The 23,031-nt window shown below is 44.6% G+C and overlaps 1 protein-coding gene across 3 annotated transcripts in view; it reads left to right on the plus strand.

Moving 5' to 3' along the window:
* The window catches only part of SLC16A12 (solute carrier family 16 member 12), an 812,734-nt gene that overhangs the window by 371,578 nt on the left and 418,125 nt on the right, over positions 1-23,031 (plus strand). Inside the window, exon 1 of one of the 3 annotated variants that reach the window (XM_086921987.1) lies at positions 19,588-19,639. The exons of the other annotated variants lie outside the window; for them this stretch is intronic. The gene's annotated coding sequence lies outside the window, so the exon portion shown is untranslated. Of the gene's footprint in view, positions 1-19,587; positions 19,640-23,031 lie in introns of those variants that run through there. 3 annotated transcript variants of the gene reach the window in all.

The following is a 23,031-nucleotide window of genomic DNA, read 5'->3' on the forward strand; positions in this document are numbered from 1 at the left end:
ATGACCAGATTAGACTCGAGATTTTCCCAGAGACAACATCCAGGGATTATAACAACATACAGTGTAGGGAAACTCTGCTTCGAATGGCTAACAACATCCACACTGGCTGAAATTAAGCAACACTTATCTTTACTAAAAGAAGGTGCTGATTTGCGCGATTTCATTCTTGGACCACGCAAACAGCGACAAAAGCGTTTCATAGCGACCAGTATCTATGCTGCTTACAACGAGGCTTAGAAAGTCAAACAAATTGAAACTGCTGAAAAAATACGAGAAATTGATCGTATTAATTTGGAGAAATCACTTTCTGTAGTAGACAATGGGTTAATGACTCTGTCTTCCAGAATATGTTCGTTGGACAATATTGTATCCTCTGCCTTTGATGTGATAGACAGAGATTTGCTTATGTTACAACATGGCCAGTCTCAATTACGCTCTATTATAGAATTAGGCTGGACGCTGCAAAATCTTCGTTCAGGCTATGTGCCTTGGCGTTTAATCAACACAACGTCATTATTTTCCAGTTTTAACCTTACTGATAAACAGATCAGTTTGGCACAGAAAGGAGCAGACTATACAATCCTGAGCATCGAAAAACTCGAGAGATTACCATTGACAATGTCAGAGAGTCCTGTCATTGAATGGATAATACACAGAATTATCACAATTCCGATAACAACTTTCCGATTTAAAAAGTGCCTTGAGTACATACCTGCTGGCCAGTATGAACAATTGGGTAAAGGATATGTAAAATCTGAATGGAAATTACCATACACTCATTCTTGCTATAGTGACAGCGACAAAAATGTATTTCTTAGTGGTAATAACTGTAAACATTCACTAAGCGGTATACTTTTGTGTCAGGGTATTAATTTACACGGAGCATGTGATGGAAATTCTAACAACCTTTCATGCCACCAGCTAGTCACACCTGCAACTCAGATAGAGCCCTTCTTTATGCAAATCGCAAACGGGAGTTACATTCTTAGAACGGATCACAGATGTTGTGGCCTCGTGCCAGGGAAAAGTTATCTAGTAGAAGTAACATCCATGGTCAAATGCTGTATGCAAGCATTGTTTCCGAGTGGGGCTGCAGACTCAGTGACTCCCATCTGGCCTCGTCTGAATCTCTATTCTATACGAATTGATACTTTAAGCAAAGTTAAATCTGTACTTTTACAGACAACAGTGCCTATAACGTCATCAAAAGAGACGCATGATCTTCTAGTTGCAAGGACAGCTACTGAAGTTCATGACCTTTTATCAACAAATTGCCCCGTGCATTTCGTACAAATGCTAAGCCAACTCCTTAACATGTCTAGTGCCACAAGCGTCCCAGGCATATTCAAGACAGTGTTTACGGGACTGCTAACGCCTTTTCAAGCAATTTTGGGAATCGTTCCTAATTTTGTGCACTCTGTTTTTGGCGGCATACCATTATTTTTGGGACTTGTAGCAGGGATTTTATTTTTGACCCTCCTACTTCGTTATGGCAAGCCTCAGCTCAGACATAGCTCCCATGGGAATGGAAGAGACAATCCTAGCAATGCGCTACCGGGACAGGATAACTAACGTCCTCGGATTGGCCAGGCTGAGAGATCTAAACATGACCTGGTTCCTTTCATTCAGACCTGTATGGCAAAATTGCATTTTACCTGTGCACCGATGTATGCTTTGCGGCGATGAATGCGTGTTGGACATCTGTCTTTCACTTCCATCAGCAGTACCAATGGACGTCGATACTTTGCTCAGTCCAATAACGGCTCACGCATTGTGTTGTCCCCAGCGGCTACCAATCCTGATGACGGCATTTGTGGAGACTCCTGTGCTACAACCAAGTGGTAACAGTGGAGCGAGTGACAAAAGCAACATCATCCAGGTACAACGTTCAGTGAGCATTACTGATCCTGCCTTCGATGACAGCAATCATTCTCACACTTGCCAAGTTACAGCGCTATCAAATTTGGTTGAACTGTCACCTGAATTTGTAGACCAATTCTTTGCGAGCCTGTCTGATATGATGTTCCCACCTATACAGAAACAATAACTTTGAGAAGCTTTCCGACACACAGCGTTCCCATGAAACTCTGAATTCGGCCTTCACTTCTAGTCAACAAAGACTGCTAGCAGCGTTGGAACTCTGTTTCCTCGTTCAAACATTAATTCTCTTTGGATTGGATATTTTTCAAATATTGACCTTTTTGTGGCACGAACAAATCTTTGCTTGAGGTAAAATCTATTCTTGAAGAACAGAAGTTCATACTTCTATTTTTTACACACACCTAGAGACATAACAACTTACATTAGCCTCTAGCACACATTTTGCAAATGCATTTATATGTGATGATTTATCTCGCCCTTCTTCTGTCAGAGATACTTCATGTGTAATTTTTATGCATAATCGTTCATTGATTTCACATGCCATAATTTTTGAATGATTTCTATGCTTCAAAAACGTACAGTACCTAAAATCCATGTATTACAAGTACGCCTATTTCGAATGCATTTATGTATTTTGGGGTGGGCAATGTTACACATACATCTAATTGCTTTAGTTTTAGTAATTTTGATGGACATTAACCCGTGGAGTGGGTGTTGCGTGTTTATCTAGGGTCCTGATCGATACTGTGACCTTATGCCCCTATTCGGCTATAAATCCATTTTATTCCCTATATTGGCATAACCGTTCAAGTGCGATATTCAGAAAGTCATCTCTGACCTCACACGAACAGAGCCACGTTCAAGGATATCTCTCTCTGCCACTTCCTTTGCGACCAATTAGTGCAATGACAGAGCAGAAGTCACTATCTGATATTCCTAGATTAACACTCCGAGTTCTTCAACAAGATAAAAACTCAGCAAACTGGGAAATTCCCCTTGCTATGTTTTGATTAGTAATAGAACTCTAATGAACAACTGATAGCTATCACTTCCTAGTGATATCTTTAATTGACGTCTTATGTCCAGCAAACTTGCGTCAAACCCGGCACCTGTCAGGTATAAATACTACCAACGTTGCCTTAAGCAATTGTGGTCGAGAGCTGTTGTGCACCCTGTCGTGCATACAGTTACCGTTGCTGAGCACTGTAGCACTCTGTCGCTGCAGCCTGCTGTCCCTGTGGTGGTGAAGCTACTGATACCATTATCGCTGCTAAGGCGCGAACGATGGTGCAGTACGCTTAGGAGCCGAACAGACGTCCCTCTGCGAAGAGCCTAGCAGATCCAGCTGCCCGCGGACGCTGTCCCCCGCCTCCTCCTCTCGACGCGCTGAAGAAGAGCCGCTGCCTTTCTCGTGCAGAGGAATCCAGCTCCGGCGCTTCCGGTTTACCCTCGCGGGTGACAGGGATATCGAGCTTCCCCTGAAGGAGATACCAAACCTCCATCATTCTATTCAGAGGTATGGTGCTGACTAAACCCTTAAATGAGAATTCTTGAAACAAACCTTGGCAAAACCAACTTAACTTAAAGCTACTTACTTACTCCCCTTCCACGTGTTAGGCTTAGGTCAGGCACACTGGGGTAGGCTTAGTTAGAAGCACCAGTTGAGTATTTTAGCCTATTGTATATATGACTGTATATATGTTTTATTACTTTTAAACCATTGTATGGCTAAGAAACCATATCAATGATTTTACAGTATTATTTCGCAATACTTATCTTACTGTACGTACTTTTTATCATAACAAGCTTTGCAATTGTGGTAATACATTTCTCTTGTACGAGAAGAAAGACTGTTCAATAAATGTTAACCCTTTATTGACAAACGCCCGTCTCTCTATTCTCTACATCTCGTGAAAGTAAACTGCACTAGACTGACTGAGTGAAATACATGTCTATTGTTTCACACGACCCTAGAGATTGACTCTTGATCTGAGGAGCAAAGTTGTCATGTTGCACGGTTGTTGGAAAACTGAATCCCTTCTTGTCTGTGCCAAGGAAGCTGATCACTTCCCATGCAGAGAAGAAAGTTTCCAGTGACCTCTGAGCTAGTTGGTAACACACCCAATTAAGTTTAGCATAGTCAGTGGAGGCCTGGAATATCCGCAGTTCCACGTCGATACTACTGTTTATGTTATTCCAATGCGCAGGGCCTAGTGGGAAACTAGGAACTACACTACACCTTGTGCCCCAGAGACCACCACCTGAGCAGGGCCTATAAAATATTTAATACTGAGAGGGGGCGTGCATCCCCCTTCCAAGCCCTATACGGTCCAGGGCTCACCACCTCCCTGGGGCTGGCCCACACACAGAGAAGGAGAGGGGGCTGCATGGGCCCTGTCCTGAGCCATTAATAGCTCTAGGGACATCCACTCCCAGGGCTGGCTCCTGCTTTGTCCGAGGGTGACTACCCCTGGGACATAGCTGTTTCCTCTGACTTGGCGGGAGCTGTGACAGATCCCACCAAGTCAGAGCAAACACTCCACTTCCAGCAAGAGGGAGATGTCAAACTGAGGAAAGAAATGAAACTATTGCTCCCATACACAGGGAACTGTATGTCCAGCAGTTCTGTGTGTGACAGCAATGCCAACTTCCGCAGGAGGTGGGGAGCCAGCTGGGACTCTGGGGGCCTTGAGGCTCCCCCTATGGCCCATAGCGCACTGGGTGTCGTGAGTGGGCTCCAGGGCACACAGGGAGACATGGCCAATGTGCAGTCCCCCTCACCCATTGAATTATGGCCAGGCCCTGGAGGATGGGGTCTCCGGGGCCAAAATCGACAAGTGTAGAGGGTTGCATAAAACCCCCTACCCTATTAAGCTTTGGCTGGACCGCAGAGGACAGGGTCCCTGGGGCCAACATTGGCCCGGAGAGGCAGCTTACATGCCCCCCATTACGTTTTGGGTGTCCGATTTGACCCTAATGCTCATTTCACAGATATTAAACATCAACAGGAGGCACTTATAAATAAACACAAAACAGGTACCCCCGTTGAAGCTCCTCTTTTGCAAAGGACAAGTAATCCTGGCCTTGGCGAAGGCAAATCAAGTGTGTTTTCTTGGCAATTCCATACTGAAAATCAATCTGAAATGCTTTATAGAGGTGAATGCAGCATTGATCTATTGTAGTGCAATCTGCATGTGACTGTGACGAGTGGGCTCTTTGGTGTCCTGTCCTGGTGAGAGCTGTTTTCATGTTTCTTCCTTTAAATTACTATTAGTTATGGAAATGTGCAAATCATATGAAAGCTTCGCCCGTTTGGCCTGCCCACTTTAGTAGTATGCAAAAGTCTTCCTGCATTTTTATAGGATGTTGTGCTGCTTAACAAGTGGCTCCTAACATGTTTCCTGGTTGGGGGAGTACTTGATGCAGAGAGATATAAGGACATCTCCACCAAACAAAAAAGCACTTACTTTATATAGTTAAGACGAAAGACCCTTGATTGGTGGACCTTTACCTCTTTGTAGTCTTGTTGTCTTCTCTAAAGGAGAAATCATATTATCACATTTTTCTGGAAAAAGACCCACCAGGAACAATCACACTGCCAAAATACATACAAGGTCAGTGGTGACATTTCCTCATCCTCCATGCAGCTGTAGTACAGAATACGTACTGGACATTGACCCAATAATTTAGCATTTAGTAATTGACCAGCAAAAAGTACTCCACTTTGGTAGCTATTTTGTGCAAAACTGTGGACTCTTGTTGAATAAAAGGGCTGGGGCAGTTACTTTGTGGCCTAATCACTCACACAGCTACTGACACATTCACACAGACACTTAGACACCCACTCACACACTCAGGCACTCAAACATCCACTGGCAGACCCACTCAGACACGTACATCTACTCACACACCCACTCAGACACTCACACACCCACTAACAGACATACTCAGACACTCACTCATAATAATGCACCCAATCAGAGACCCATACAGCTACTCACAGACCCATTCAGACACTCATGCACCCATGCACAAACCCACTCAGACTCGAAAACCAACACACAGATCTACTCAGACACTCATGCACCCACTCACAAACCCATACTGCCCCTCACACAGCAACTCCCAGACCCACTCAAAGACTCACACAACCACTCACAGACTCACTCAGAGACCAACATACCCACTCACAGCCCCACTTAGACTCTCATGCACTTACTCACAGATTGACTTCACACTCATGGAGGCACTTGTAAACCCTCTGAGACACTCTCACACCCACTTGCAGGCCTACTGAGACACTCACTCAGATACCCATTCTGATACTCACGCACCCACTCACGGACTGTCAGAAGGTGGTTCTGACCATCTGAACTGCCCGGATTTTTTGCTTTTTGAACACCTAATTTTTTTGCTTTTACTGTTGGAGAGCCTCATAAGCTGGGACTCACCCACAGTGAACTCATGATGAAACAGCCTGCATGTGGATTAAACCGTGTCTCCTCGTGAGAAAAGGCTGCTGCGCTGCAGCCAGGGTAAGGGGCACTGGACTAGTTACATATAGACACATGTGCACACATGTGCAACCATGTAAAGGCTACATGGGGGAGATTCTGGATGTGCGCATCCCAGGAGCAGGTACAGATAGAATGGTGTGGCAGGAAATATGCTGAGTTGGGTAGTGCCATGGAATAGGCTTTATAATGTGGGGAGACACGTGTAATGGAAAGTCAGTGTGTTTTACTGTTTTCACTTTAGGAACACTCATTTACTCTTCTTTGTAGATGGAGACCACATGGGGTACTTTCACTTCCCTAGGGTCTACAGTTTCCAGACACGCACCAACGTACACTCTAAGTGTAAAAAGAAGTATTCTGCTGAAAAACATATCTGTACTGCTTATGGTTCATCCAGAAATGTCATATTCCTCTGACTCAGCTCATAACCAGAGCCTGGCTGGGTGTGACCCTGCTGGGCTGGATTAATTACCTTCCTCCCCAAGCTGTAGCATCAGAGGCCTAGCCCTGACTGCAAGCATTCCAAGGGTTAGCTCTTCTCTCCAAGAGATAGACATAGGGTTGAAGCTACAGGTTATCCATCAGCAGCTGTCACCCAGTGCCAGGCATCAGACCTGCTCCCGGCCCGGGCCATGAAGGCAGCAAAGGGGGAAGGGGGCTTTTCGGAGATCATGTGGCATGAGCCCCCTGGATGATGTAATTTTGAAGTATCCCAGAGGCCTGTGCATATAGGAGGGAGCAGAGGCAGAGAGGTGGTGTGTCGTTGAAGGATAGGGCAGAAGTGCCTTCCTGCTAGCTCCCTTCACATTCTTTTAAAAGTTCTTGTACAGGAAGAGAAGCTTTATGGGGTGTGGTTTTGCTGAGGAAGACTGGTGCTGGAGCCTATTGCCATGGGCAGTTGGAAAGAGGAAACCCTTGACTTTCCCAGGACTCTGGACTGCACCTTTGAGGGAGTCCAGGGCCAGTAAGGAGAAGCCTGGGCCTCTGCGCAAAGAGAAGAGAGGCACAGAAGGAGAGCCAGGTGAAAGGCTGGCGCAGGGAGCCAGTGAAGACAGCTCCTTTCAGAGCTCCCTCTCCTAGCCCCAGGAGGGTGGTGAGAAGTGCTCCAGGTGGCTAGGGCAGGCCATCATGAGCAAGAAGAGGCCAAATTGGTGAAAATCAGTCCCCTGGGGACCCGCTCTCCGCGACCCATCCTTTGGGCCAGGGATCCCTAACTCCGGGCCCGTGTGAAGCCTAGAGGAGGGGGAGTGCCACCACACTCCCCCGTGGAAGGAGGAAGGAGGGGGAGTGCCGCCACACTCCCCCAAGGCCCCGCCAGACCAGCAGCAGCCTCCGTGTCTGCCAGCTGTAGTGGGCAGACCATAATGGAAGCGCCGGCTCCTGCAGCAGCATGCCAAAGTGCTGGCCAGATGGAGGTCGGCAAGAGCAGCCGGGGTGGGCTCCCCGAGCTGCTCTTCACCTCACCTGCAATGAAAGGGGTCTGGGTGGGACTGTGTTATAACTTGTGTTTCCCTGCTGCTCAGCAGCAGCAGGACAGCTGCTCCTGATGGGGTTTCCTTTATATCTTAACTAACTAACTTAAATAAAGTAACTTGATCTATCTTACATGAAGTATCCATCTTCTCATTGAGTACAACAGACTGCCCCCCAACAAAGGGCAGATGCAGCATGAGGCCACCGGCCAGGACAGCTGGCTCTCCCCAGAGCAGTGGGAGAACCCCTGCTCTGATATGTGCACTCTGAGCACGAAGCACCCCATAATGCCTCATAACGCATGGGGAGTGCTGCGTCTTCAGGGCGCGAGGTAGCCTCCAGAGGAGGAGGGTCTCCCCCCTTTGTTGGAAAAGGTGCCGGGGAGCTGCAGGAGGACACAGACTCCCCCAGCATGAAGAGTGGAAGTCCCTACCGTCAGTCTCTGGGGGACTTAAAAGAAGAAACGCCTCAGGGTTAGCCATAGTTTGTAAAGCTAATCTAATTCTGGAACTTTTGTTGTACAGTTGGGCGCTGAAGCGTGGGGCTGCACTGAAGTGTGGAAGGTTAAACATGGATGGTCACTGAAGTGATACCCTCTAGAGATGGAAAGGTGAAATTGTGCAGTGGTGCATTTACAAGATGTTGATTCTTTTGGGGACTGGAAGTCACATGTGATTTGTGAAATCATGAGCAAAGCGGGGTTATGTTGCTAGGCATTCCTGCTAAGGTGCCTGGTTGTAAATGCTTAATCCTGTGATTATAACAGTGATGCCTTTTAGGGGATTTAATTGAATTTCATGATAACTGTTATCAAATATGTTAAGTACCTGCCATTCTAAGGGCAGTTGAGTTTAGGCATGTATTCTTGCTACTGCGTCAGTTGAACAACAACCCAGACTGTCCACCACTGTGATTCAAGGGTATATATTGTATGGTCAGTATGAGATGCTCAGTCAGGGTTATATATCACTATGGCAGGTGTTCCCATTATAAATGCTTGGTGAGATAATGAGGTGGGCTACCAATGGGATATTACCAGTGGGAAAGGTCCTCTCTCCAGGTTATGGTCAACCCACTGCATTTGGGGGGCAGGATTATTATTATTATTATTATTATTATGTTTCTTATATAGCGCCTGAATCGACCCCCGAAGGGGTATCTCCGCGCTTGCCTTGGGAACCCGTCCTGGCTTTTCCCTGTGAGATAGCCCCTACAGGGCATCCCCAAGGTGAAAGCCAGGCATCCCGCCGCGGGGGCCGTTGTGGAGATTAAGCAAGCTTAATGCCCAGAGTTGCAGAGTTTGAACCCATGATTAGGTCAGGCACCGAAGCGAGAATTATCGAGTCCATGGACATTTGAGCTCAAGACCCTGCCGCGTCGGGAATTGAACCCTGGTCCCGGGTCTGACCTCTGCTTCAGGGTCTGCCTGCTCTAACCAGTGAGCCACACTTCTCCACAGGATGATGTGCATACATGGGAGTAGTGGTACTACACCCCTCCCCCCTATGGGAGGGGTGGGAATGTGATGTAAAGTCATGACGTAATTCCAACAGCTGATGTATATTTTTACATTTTTGCAGTATTGAGTAGAGTGTGTGTGTAATAAACATAATTTTCCTGTTTATAAAGAAAAGTATAGACTTGGCAATCAATTATTGAGTGTTAGTTCTGCGTACTTATAAATGGCGATTACTAATCCACACCACCTCCCTTGAGTTAGCTTTAGACTGCCCTGCAATGCTACCTTCTGAGAGTCTAGTGCTACAATGGGGTGTTTGGTTCCCAGTGATGGTCAAACATAGACATATTGTTTGTACAGGCCTCACAAATAATGCCTCGCTTTCCAACACAGACACACTGTGACACTCACTCACAGAGTCTCAAAGGTTACAAGTTACAGTTGAGATGTCATCAGTGATGCCACTGACCATGTCATGAGTGATGTAATATGGGAGGTCACAAACAGTTCATTGCGTGGAGTAAGATATAGTTAACTCAGGTGACTATAACTGCTGAATTTTACTGGCTTTGTACAAGTGACATTTTTTGCCTAACTGTAACGTTCTTCCAACCTTTGATTTTTTTTATTGAGTTTCTATGTTTTTTGTTCTGTTTCCTAACTAAAACGTCCTTGTAAACTTTGTTTTTTCAGTGAATATATATATGCATTAAGAGTAGTAAATATATGCTTACCATTTCCGTCTACGTTCTTCCTTTTCAATGTTTTGTCAGTCAATATTTTGTTCATGTTATTTGCGTGCCACAATATTCTTGTACTCGTTATACAAGAGCACAATCTTTAAAAGGCACCATATGTCATGATGTTAACCTGTATCCGAGCTGCACAGATGAGGACTCAACAATTACACAGAGACTCTCTCACTGAGGACAGGCAGCCTGGTAGAACAGTAGCTGCCAAATAAATACTGAAACATGCCTTTCATAGGCCCCCTTTACATTCAGAGTCATTATTGATACAACAAAGCTCCTTTTCTATCAGTAGGAACTGCATGGTTAGAAATTGTTCTATGTAGGTATCTCATAGGTATCATCCCATTACAACAACCACCACCACTAAGAACTGGCAAAGTCAGTAAGTTTTGCTTTAATCTGCTATTGCATTGAAGTACATTTCTGCATGACTGTGTTTGCAAGTATTGTTACATTGAAGTTAGGCCTATTGCCTTTGTTAATTCTATTTTTAAAGATGCCGGGGACTAAGGGGCACATTATGACGGCGGACGGACCTGAGTCCGTCCGCCACCATAGAGCAGGAGGGAACCTCCGCATGGGCTGTGGAGTTCCCTCCTGTGCAATTAGGATGTGACCGCCACCCTGGCGGTCAGATCCTCTATTTTTAACATTGCGGCGGGTGCGGCTTCAAGCTGCACCCGCAGCAATGTTAAAAATGCACGCATTGCATTTGTATGTAGAAAGTGGCAGGTACCGCGCGGTGCCTTCCGCTTTCTGCATACAAATGCAGGAGGGTACCATAGGTACCCCCCATGTGCACCCCCCACCCCATGCATGGTACCTCATATAAAAAATCCCTAGCTAGAGAAAAGAGGCCTCTCTATTGGACACACCCATAACAGGATCCCGCTTCAGTTCTTCATCTTCTATTTAATGTCAGTTGTGGCCACTTGAATTATAACTGTAGTGTTGAATTGAGAGTACACTCCTCTGTTTTAGACACACACTAATGAGCCAGAGCCATTTCCCTGAATGTAATAAGTACCTGTTTTTTGGCATAAAGAGGAGATCATTTCTAGTTACACATTTCCGTTTGCAGATAGGATTTTATGGTGCGTGTATAGAAAGACCAGATGCCCAAGATGTTTTTATCGGGCCCATGCTGTTTGAAGCCAGCATGCGATTTAAAACGTGTTTTGGCTTTTTGAGTCATCATGAAATATGTGCAATACAGAGCCTCCTTACCAAATATGCTCTGCATCTTTTCAATGCACAGTACTTACTTTGGGTAGATGTGATGAATTCCATCACGATACACACATACGCAGAAGACCAACTATGTGACATTCGTAGGATGTTTTAACACATAACTAGGGTAGATTTTTTGAGAAGCAAATTTGTTGGTACTAAGTGAAAAACCTGTAAGACTTCATTTGCAAAATCACAGTATGAGCGATTTTGCTCCACGTCCCGAACCCAAGATTCAGTGGCGTAACATGAGTGCCATGGGCCCTGGTGCAAGCATGGAAAATGGGACCAACTACCACTGGTTTAAGTTAGCAAAAGAAAGCCACAATTAAGGAGCACAGGGCCCCTCACACTATTGGGCCACTGTGCTATTCTACTAATTATTGATATACCTCTTGCCAGAAAGCTTATACCTATATCTGTAATATTGATTTATTACTTGTTTAAGTTCAATACAATTTAGCATCACCTTCACACACATATCTTTCTCTTTAATTTTCTGAAACATCACCCTTTTCTAGCTTGAGACTCAATGCACTTTCCTCTCGTGCTTCTTCTCTTTGACTCTCATCACAACCTGCTTCAGTCCATAAGTAAGGTTTCCGGCAAGAGGTGTGGCTATAATTAGCCCAATCACACTGTGGTCTAGTCGTGTGAGGGGTCCTCTGTTCCTCAATCGTGACTATCTTTTGCTAACTTGACCCAAAGTTAGTTGGGCCCATTTTCTTTGCTTTCACTAGGGCGCATGGCACATTTGCTACATCGCTGCTCATTGCTCTCCTTCTCTGTTGCTCATCATTCTGTACTACCCTTTTTTACACTTTCACTAAGTTATTATCTTCTTTCATATCAGTTTGGTCCTCTCTCACCTAATGAGCCTGTACCCTTTCATTCTGCCTACCTTTCTCTCATTACTCTCTAGAATTCCCCTTTCTCGCTCATTTACCCCCTCGTTTCTCACCACTCACCATGTTCTCCTTATCTCTCATACCTCCACTCAGTTCATTAGTCCACTCCTTGTCTCTCACACTTTTGGTACATACCATCATCTCATTCTTCATCTCGCTGTCCTCTACCTTTCTCTAGCTCTGGACTCAGCCTCTCTCTAACCCTGTCTGAAGAGCAGATCTCCTTACACTGCCAAAGAATACAGCCTCTGAATTCCAAAATGTAAGCGCTGCCCACCTACTATGTGTGGCTGCCTGTCTGGCCCCTCATTCAACCATATAGAATAGATTTCAAGCCAGGCCCCAGGCAGACACCCAAGAAAACAAGCTTTGGAAAAGCCAATAGGCCTCACCTATGCAAGAACTACATGGGATTCGCCAATATGTGTTAATCATGTTGTAAACCAGAGTGGATGCTGTTTGACATGGCTAAAAGTTAGTGGCATAAAGGAACGTGGAGTGTCGTACAGTAGCGTGTTTAAAGTGGAGTGGAGCAGAGTATTATGGAGTGGTGTAGAGACTCATGGAGTGGTGTGGAGTGGTGTATGGCAGAGTTGAGTAGCATGGAGTGAAGTGAAGTGGTGTGTCATGGAGTGGCGTAGAGTGGAGTGGCATAAAGTGCTATGAAGTGGTGTGGAGGGAATAATGTGTGTGGCGTAAAGTGGAATAGTGTCAGAGTGAAGTAGAGTGTTGTAGAGTGGAGTGGAATCGAGTTTTGTGGAATGGTGTAGAGTGTCATAAAGTGGGGTGGCATAGAGTGGCATGGGGTGGTGTGGAGTGGATTAGAATGTAGTAGTGGAGTGGAGTAGAGTGGGGTAGTGTCTTGTAGAATAGAGTGGAGTAAAATGGCATGGAGTGGTATAGAGGAAGTTTCACAGGGCATTGTAAGGCTGTAGTAGTGTCATAGAGCAGCAAATAGTGTAGGGTGGAGTAGAATGCATAGAGTTTAATAGGTTAGAGCATCATAGAGTGGAGTATTGTGGAGTGGAGTGTCGTAGTGTGGTAGAGTGGAGTAGAGTGGCCTAGAGTAAAATGGCATAAAGTGCAGTAGTGCAAAGTAGACGTGCGTAGAGTGCAGTGGCATAGAGTGCCTTGGTTTTGAGTAAAGTGGTGTAGAATGCATTGTCATGTAGTTCCCACTAATCCTTAGGATATGCATGTTTGTGGACAACATAAACTTTGGATAAGCTGCCTAGACTGATTCCAAACACCCCCATGGTATATGTTGGTCTAGGTACCAGCTAACTCACAGTGCCACCATAAGCCCCCCTAACCCAAACAAGGAACAAATAGTTCCTGGCAACCACTGAACATGACTACCCTGACCCCTCAGGGATTGTGGTAACAAATCTAGAACCCTTTCGCCCAGTCACTAGTACACTCTTGCTCTCAGAGAAATACATAGAGAATATACAATGGGATGATTTCAATATATTTATTGAACCCACGTTATTCTTGTATAGCATACATGTTCTGGGGTAGTAGACAAAAGCATATGAAAGTGATTACAAGCACCAAAATAGTGAATAGCAGATATAGTTTCACCATGGTTCTAATACAGTGTATATGTACAGGCATATAAACAAGGTAGTAATCAGACATACTCCTATCATGCAATCCCTACTCTATGTGTTTCTAGAATGTATGTAGGTGTATAGCGAAGAATCCCCCCATAAGATCATCCAACCCCATTACCTGGCAGGAAAGAATTTAGGACCCCGTCTGGGTCACGAACTGGACCCCCTCATGGAGATGTTAGACAGATGCATAGCGAAGCCTCAGCTTGCGGGTGTTTCTATGTCAGTGGAAGTGTCTCCTCTGCTAACCCCCAGAAATGGTTCTTTATAATAAAAAAGCATCCTTGCGAGGTATACGCAGAGTAGCATTGTTGTGGATATGCAGATAGGCCTGTCGCCCCGAGGATGAATATGGAATGACATTTGATGTAGAGGTATCATGATAATGGTGCGTGAAGCCAGATGTGTAAGCAAAGTAAACTAATCCAATATTGTCATGCACACAAATATGTGCAAAAAGTCACAGCAAAAAATGTTATCATGTAGAAAGAGGACAATGTAAGAAAACGTGCAGCATTGCTACAGGGGCCTAACTTGGGCACATAACAGCATTGGCATAGATTGCAGTGACATAGAGTAGAGTGGGATAAAGTAGAGTGGTGCAGAGTAGAGCAGAGTGGAGTGAAGCAGGGTGGAGTGGAGCAGAGTAGATAGTTTCAGAGTAGAGTATAGTGGTGCAGGATAGAGCACAGAGGTGTAGAGTGTAGCACCGCAGAGTGGGGTGGAGTGCAGTGGTACAAAGCAGATTAGAGTGGGTTAAAGTGTAGTGGCATAGATTGCAGTGGCGTAGATTTCAGTGGCCCAGAGTGGAGTGATTCAGAGTAGACTGGCATAGAGTGTAGTGCAGTCACATAGAGTGCAGTGGTATAGAGTGCAGAGCTGCACTGTAAAGTGGCAAAGAGTTCTGTGGAGGAGAGTGCAGTTTTGCATAGTAGAGTTTTGTAGAGTTCACTGGTTTAGAGTGCACTGGTGTACAATTCGGTAGCATACAGCATTGCAGAGTAGAGTGCTGTAGAGAGCAGCGGTGTATGGTACAAGGCTTCAGAGTAGAATAGAGTGACAGAGTGCAAAGACGTAGAGCTCAATGGTGTAGAGTAGCATAGAGTGTAGTGGAATAGAATAGAGTGTTACAGATTAGAGTACAGAGTCATAGAATGCAGTGGAGCAGAGTAGTTGGCATAGAGTATCATGACATAGAGTACATTGGTTTTGAGTAGAGTGGTGCAGAGTAAATTGGCATAAAATACTGTGGTTGGGAGTAGAGTGCTGTAGAGTGCAGTGGCATAGAGTGCAGTGGCGTAGAGAAGATTGTTTCAGATTAGAGTGAAGTGGCGTAGAGTGGAGTGGTGTAGAGTAGAGTGGAGTGGCCTAGACTGTAGTGGTGTAGAGTGCTGTGGTGAAGAATGAAGTGATGGATTGTAAAGTAGAGTGCATTGGCATAGAGTAGAGTGGTGTAAAGTAGAGGGGTGTAGAGTGAAGTGACATAGAGTGCAGTGTCAGAGTGCACTGGTGCACAGTAGATTAGATTAGTTTAGAGTGGACTGGTATAGTGTTCAGTGGCATAGGGTGGAGCAATGCAGAGTGTAGTGGTGTACAGTGCATTGGCGTCGAGTGCACTAGAGTGGTGTAGAGTTGAGTGGCGTAAAGTAGAGTGCAATGGTATAGAGTGGTATATAGTCAGTGGCAGAGAGTGCAGTGTTGCAGAGTAGACTCATAGAGTGCAGTGGTGTATAGTAGAGTTGTGTATAGTGCATTGGTGTAGAGTAAAGAGTTGTATTGCAAAGTGGCATTGAGAGCAGTGGCATAATGTACAGTGGTGCAGAGTAGAACAGAGTGCTGTACATTGCAGTGATGTAGAGTACAATTCTGTAGAGTGCAGAGGCATAGAGTGGAGTGACATAGAGTGTTGCAGAGTAGATTATAGTGGCGTAGAGTGCAGTGGCATAGAGTGCATTGGTTTGAGTTAAATGGTGTAGAGTGCAGTGACATAGAATAGAGTGCTGCAGACTGAATTGGAGCAGAGTGGAGTGGCGCAGAGTGGAGCAGAGTATATTGTTTCAGAGTAGAGTGAACTGGAGTGGAGTGGCACACTGTAGAGTGGAGTGGTGTAGAATAGAGTGCAGTGGCATAGAGTGCAATGATGTGGAGTAGAGTGATACAGAGTAGACTAGATTGACGTAGAGTGGATTGGCAAAGAGAGCACTGGCACAGAGTAGAGTGCATTGGTGTAGAGTTCAGTGTTGCAAAATAGAGTGGTGCAGAGTAGAGTGGAGTGGCATAGACTTGAGTGATGTGGAGTGCAGCGGCGAATAGTGCAGTGCTGCATAGTAGAGTGAAGTGCATTGGCATAGAGTAGATTAAATCATTGTAGAGTAGAGCGTAGTAGAGTGTAGTGATGCAGTGTGAGGTGACATAGAGTGGTGTGGCATAATGTGGAGTGTTGCAGAGTATTGTGCAGTAATGTGGAGTGGAGTGGGTAAAATAACTGAAACAACAACCTTATTTTCAAGAATGTTTCAGGGATCATTACAAGAGGAAACTAAGTCTTTTGAGGTTGGGTTGTTACTCGGGCAAAGACCTTACCCCCAAATGGTTACGGACCTGGTCAACTTCAGACTGTCGCCTCTGTGACAAGGGTGAAGAGTCATTACTGCATTTATTATGCATTTGCCCGGCATTACAAAATCAAAGGAAGATCCTCTTGAAACCACTCCTAAGAGAAGCACTAGTCAGGACCTTTAGGGCGGCTGTGATAAAATGCCTTAGCGGGTCTTCGATACAACTTTATTGCAAAACTATAAAATTCCTGGCTTTTGCTGCCCAAGAGCTTGAAAAAAAGGTAGCAATAAAAGATGAACTGGGTCACATTGTCTCCCCGCGGCTGGTTCTGGACCCACCCTCATTTTCTCAATAGATACCCTCTTCCCCGCTCCCCCTGCAAATGCACTTTATCTGAGACAATAGGTGACAGTTACATTTAATTAAATATAAGCCCCTAAGTATATCGTATCCCCTGTCACAACACTCATTTGATGGTCCCCATGTCTTAATGAGATAGTTATCCCCTTACAAAGTGTTATACCTGTTTTTTTTATTACTTTTGTTTGTATATTTGTGCAAAGTCGCTAACGACTTGTGTCATTTTAACGATCGTTTTATCATGTCATTTTATGCTCTTTTTATGTTGACTCAAAGATGTTGATGTTTATCACATGGTGGTAGGATCCACCCTTTCATGATTTTTACAAATCAAATAAAGTATTATTATTGGAGTGGGTAAAATGCATGGTAGGATAGCACACTGCCGTCACAGAAAACACATCTTTAATTGAAACTACCATTACATTTGCACATACATACAGTTTTACGTATAAAGGTATGCAGAACACAAATGATAATGAGTGGAAATGCCATTACCTATTGTACTGATTTGTTTTGATCTACCAAAATATTTGTTTCCACCACAAATAATGCCCATCTTTTGTGCTTTCCTAATTCTGATAGATTCTCAAATATCTACACAGTTCATTTACAGACAATTACATTTTGTTTTGTGCCAGAAAATAAAATAACATTGTATAGCCTTCCTAGTGCACACCTTAGTAACCAGCATTATTGTCACATAAATCCTCTCACTTTGAAGTCTGAGAAAGAAAAGTAAAAGCCAAGCTCCCTACTGAGACAGAGCCTGACATTTGACCTCTATCTTTGAATGCACAACAAATATGACAAGATAAGAACAATATTTGAAGGCCAGTTTACAAAAAAAGGAAAACTTGGAAGAATACAGCAAATATTGGGGCGGGACAAACTCAAGCTGTAAAGCCTAAAGCAAATAAAGGCAGCAGATAGAAAGCAAGCATATGTGAGCTACAAAGCCAATGGTAAGTAACGGGCGGATTTTATTTCCCGGGAATCTTTCAGAGTGTCCTCAAGATGTTGTTAGCAAACCAGACAGCTGCACTCTTCTTGTAGGCTTCGACCAAAGAAATAGGAGTGGGCAAGTGGGCAGCTTATCCAAAGAACCATTACCCATCCTAAGCAGAATGGGATCCCTTCCCTTTTGGACCCTGGTACATTGCACCGGCTGCACCGTGATAGCTATGCCCCTTCCATGATTGCGTAGGGCATCATAAATCAGGAGTAACCAGGGTAGGTCCAAGAAGACTTGACCTTTGACCGATATTCGGGATACTAATGTAAAATAATTTCCATTTAGATCCATTGTATGCAAGTGTATCTTACATTGATTGATACGATTTGGAATGGATTTGGCCATTCTAGACCTACGACTGAAACCCTAGGCTGAGGCAGTGCTGTTGTTACAGTTAGTGAGATGCAGTGATACTTGGTTATGCTGTGATCAGAAAGAGCTGTAGGATGTATGTGGGGGTGGGTGCATGTGAAGGATGAGCTAACTGCATAAACACGGGGTATACAATGTGCACAGACACAGCAGGTTACGGTAAATCTGGACATTGACTGCTAGACACATGGATGTAATGTGCACAAGGAAAACAGCTGGCAACATTTTTGAGCCATTTATGGCATAGAAAACATTGGTGTGTTTTTTTAGAGATGTTATAATTCATGTTGACAGTTAAAGCAACTCACTGCCATATGGGCTAGAATCCGAGAAATACAGGACTTCTCAAGCATAGAAGAAATTAACAGTTAGGCCCCAGTTTTATCTTGATGGATGAAGGTGGTAGATACCTTTCTCCAATGGTGCCCTCTTTCTTACCAATGGCGCCCTCTTTCTTACAAATGGCAATGCGTGTGGAGGAAGAGATAGCACCAATGAGATGACAGGATACATGTATCCACCACCGATCGGCCAACCACTCACCTTGTTATGAAAGGGTAGTGGCACTCACTGCCAAGTATTATTATGGTCTACTAGGGAGGAAGACTGGTAGTGGGATGCAGAGGCCCCTGCTTGTTAATCTAGTAGGCCCTGCTAGACCGCTGGGCAAAACTGGAACTGCAGAACAGAGGCACTTTCACTGCCAATCTGATGCCCACCACTGCCCAGCCATTCTCCTGCCACTGACCTGTGTCCCAGCAACTGGGGAATATCACTATCACAAGTGAAGGCAGTGGGAGCATGGTGTGGTAGTGGCGGGCAGTAGACCTCAACGGAGGTGGTGCCTACACGCGGGATAACTAGATCCCTAAATTACAGATCCACCTGCATGGGTGGACATGGGACCTTTCCTTACTGATTCTGATCAATTACACCAAAATCTAGTTCCAACTTAAAATACCACCTTGGACGAAATCGTGATAGGCATGACAGGCACCTGTTTTTATGCACCTACAATCTGTCAAGAGTTAACACATTATTTTAGACACAGTGCTCAGAAACTGAAAGAGGCAAACATGTCTCTCATTGTTTCCTAAGTGTACTGTATAAAAATAAGTATACAGCTAGGAGGACTATCCGGTTAAATGAATTCAGTTTACACACTGCAGGAGCCTCAACAGCTCTGCGCCAAGGCGGCGCAGACCTTTGTGATGCAGCCGCAGGTATGTTGGGAAACTAGCACTCAAAAGCAAGTATGTATGTGCAGTGGGTACCCTATGTACCAGTGCATTAATAAGAAAGCTTATTTATGTTGCTTTGGCTTTTGGCAGCTGAATAGACGGGTTGTGAAATACTCCTATGATAATTTCGAAACTTGTGTAAACATGCATAATGATGCACAAGGCACTGGTATCTTGTGCTCAGTAGGAGTTTACATGTCACACTTTGGATACCCTTTCCTTCTCCGCCTAACTCGCTGAAGAATCAAGTAATAAAGTAGGTCCTCTTTTTTATTGACTCAACTTGACAGTGGTAAATCCTCGAGAATAGAAGCATAGAAACGCCCTTAGTACTGTGGGGAAAGGGGGCTGGAAATGTCATTCTGTTCGAATTTTCTATGCCATTGCACCCTCATGTTTCTAATGATAATATAGATAGCTGCTAGTGCATCGATTTCAATGAATGTTTCTGGATGTTTTTATTCGCTTTTGTACGGATGCTGCGAGGGGCTGGAAACGTTTCGGTTCACAGAGCTGTCTGAATGCTTCAACGGGACATACCATGCAGGGCACAAAACACGAGGACTTTCACACCTGACAGTATCACGGAGCAGCCTGTGAAAAAGGGAGCCAGCTCGCCCTATAGCGCGCCTAGCAACATTCACAAGCTCTATTTTTAAACTCCCAGCCAAGTGTAATCCGAGACTCTGTTCATGTGATTTAGGTGTGTAGTTTATTAAAATAAATATGGAGGGTTGAAGAGAATCGTTCTGGCAGAGTGATTGTGTCTGCGGCAATCTAAACGTCTGAAGTCACAACAGCGTCAGAGAGAAACAAGGGGAGCGGGGCTGGTACTCAGAGGTCAGCAGCCAGAATGGGGGCAACTTCGCCCTCAGGTCACCTCGAGGAGTCTGACTTTTAACACCCCCACTCCCCCAACGCAGACACACTTAGTGCATGTGTAGAGCCACTAGCTACGCACACATTCGTATATAAATTAAAACGTACATAAATGAAAAGATGACAGCCTCAGAATGGGAGGACTGGAGTACTAGCTATCTGGTCTGAATACCTTACAGACAGTGATGGAAATAGAAACATTTGCACCGAGAGCTCATCATCCTGGGTGCGCCCTAGGAGCATTGAGTCCAAGGGACAGATCTGGGGTGATGTAAATATGTATCATAACAGGCAGCTAATAGGAAGAGTAGGTGAAATGTACGCCCTGAGTGAAAAGTATTAAAAAAAAATCTAGCAGGTTTTTCATAAAGATTGAAAATATTGAATTTAATGTGCAGTTCTGAAATACCATTACGTGTTTTCGTGTTTTCTTTCCTTCAGATTTTTAAAAAACTTTTCAAAGCAATGCTTTACAATCAAGCATTGGCAAAGTCAGTAGCTTGGCACTCACATTATGAAGTTGCGATCTATTAGCTTTTCCAATGCTTATTATAATTCCCATGACAAAGAGTTTAAGTGACAATTTAACTTTCTGGCTGCCTGTAATATGCATACTTGTTTAGGTCATGATTTAACTTGTTAAGTCCTAATGCTTTCACTTCCAGCGCCAAGTCCGTTTTTTTGCTATTTGAGGCAGATAGCATTTAAGTTCCCATAGTTTATTTCCACAAAAGTTATCCACGTTTTAGAGATTCCAAAGGTACCAAGGTTTTGTAGATTCCTAAGGAGGGAACCAAGTACCCAGTCAAACAGCTGCAAGATTTTGTTTTTTATATATGGAAAAAATGCTGTGCAAAAAAGTGTGATGTTTTTTCCAAAAATGGTATCAACAAAAGTTTTGCTGTGATATCTCTTGTCACAGCTCTCAGAACAGGCAGGACCATGGTATTTTGGCCTAAGGTCAGTGCTTATCCATACCCAGAATGCCCTGCAAATGTCAAACTTAAACTAAATCACAGATTTTTCTCATATTTTCCGGAGGGAAAGTTCTAAAATCAACGAAGATAAACAAAGGTCCTATGTCCCAGCATTCCCACACTTCTGCCAATTAAAACTACTCTGCATTAATGTGGGGAGTACTAACACCCACAACAGAGAGCAGAGAAAACCCACACCATGTGATTGATGTCAATGTGGGTTCAATGAGATCTTCACATGGTTACCGTTTTGGTGCAGTCCCTCAATGTGATCTAGGTAAACCCACAAATGGGGGCAGCATTTCAATCAGGAGAATTGTGGGAATGCAGAATGGTAGAAAGGTACAATGTTCTCTATTGGCTGGAATTGCCTGGATTTTCTGTGACATAAATAAGGCAAAATAGTTGTTTTGAACTACACATTGATGTTGAAGGCATTCTGTATAGGATAATGTGCATGAATTCAAACAATATACACCACCCTGCATTCCACTGAGTTGCTCGATTCAAAAAGGCCCATACTGGTAGGGGAAATCCCCCAATTTGCCCACCCTAATGGGAGCCATCTGAGATTCCTGGCGTGGGTGCTGGGTGTGGGTCCAAGTTCAGCCAGCCACCAATTTAAGTCCCATGGCGAAGTGCTTTTGACAAAATCACTACTTCTGTCTTGCTGATGTTGAGTTTGACACAGCTGGCTTTCAAGCAGCTAGCGACTTTGGTAATGCAGGAAAGGAACCTGTTTCTTGTGTTGGGGGTCTTATCTGATGGGGAGAGTATGAGGTGCATGTCGTCGGCGTAGGGTGTTGTTGTCGCATGCGTGGATGACGTTGGCCAGAGGGATCATGTATCCATTGAGGAGCAATGAACCTTGATGCATTCCACAGATAAGTTTGCGGGCTTCTGCGGAGTAAGGTGCTATGCTGACAGCTTGTATTCTATTCGTTAAGAAGGAGCAGAGCCAGCGGAAGAGCAGGCCTTTGGATGCCAATCTCATGCAGGCACGTGATGAGTTTGGGATGTGAAACTGTGTCAAATGCTGCAGAGTGGTCCAGGAGAATGACTGCTAAGGTGTCTCCTCTGTGGACAATCATGCTGATGTCATCTGTGGTCTGGGAACAAGAAAGGGTTTGGCTTAAGCGCAGTAAGGCTACGCCACATCTATATGTAACAAAACAGTCATCTGTGGTGGCAATGAGTGCTGTTTCATTACTGTTGTTTTGCCTAAATCCGGACTGCGTGGCATCAAAGGAGTTGGTGGTTGCTGAGTTGGTCAGTGAGGTGGCGGTTTATTAGTTTCTCTAAGACCTTTGGTGGGTATGGTTGAAGGGAGATAGGTCTCTATTGGGAAAGCATAGCTGGGTCAGTGAATGGTTTCTTGAGCAAGTGCATGACAGTGGCATGTTTCCTTGTCCTCATAAATGTGGCTGGGTTGATGGAGGCATTGAGGATTGGAGTTAGTGCTTCTCTAATTGGTAGGAGTCCTTGTGTGAAGGCGTGGTGGGAGCAGTGGTCAGATTGAGCCCCTTAGTGGATGGTCTTCATGGTAGCAGTAATTTTGACTGTGGTATTTGAGGGCCACAAGGTCAGCGTTTTGCTCTTCAGCTGTGATGGGAAGCTGAGCTGTGATACTGATGCGATCCGGTTGAGGGTCGAAGATGTTCTATATGGAGATGGTTCCCTTTAATACCCTGAATACGCATTTACCCTGGCCCTTGACTGAAGGAAATCTCCCAAATAATACATTTTTTCTTCTCTCAATAATATATTCTGATCTTACAAGCCTTCCTATAAT

The sequence above is a fragment of the Lissotriton vulgaris genome, chromosome 5 (genome assembly GCF_964263255.1).
Source record: "Lissotriton vulgaris chromosome 5, aLisVul1.2, whole genome shotgun sequence".
NCBI classification, from domain to species: domain Eukaryota; kingdom Metazoa; phylum Chordata; class Amphibia; order Caudata; family Salamandridae; genus Lissotriton; species Lissotriton vulgaris.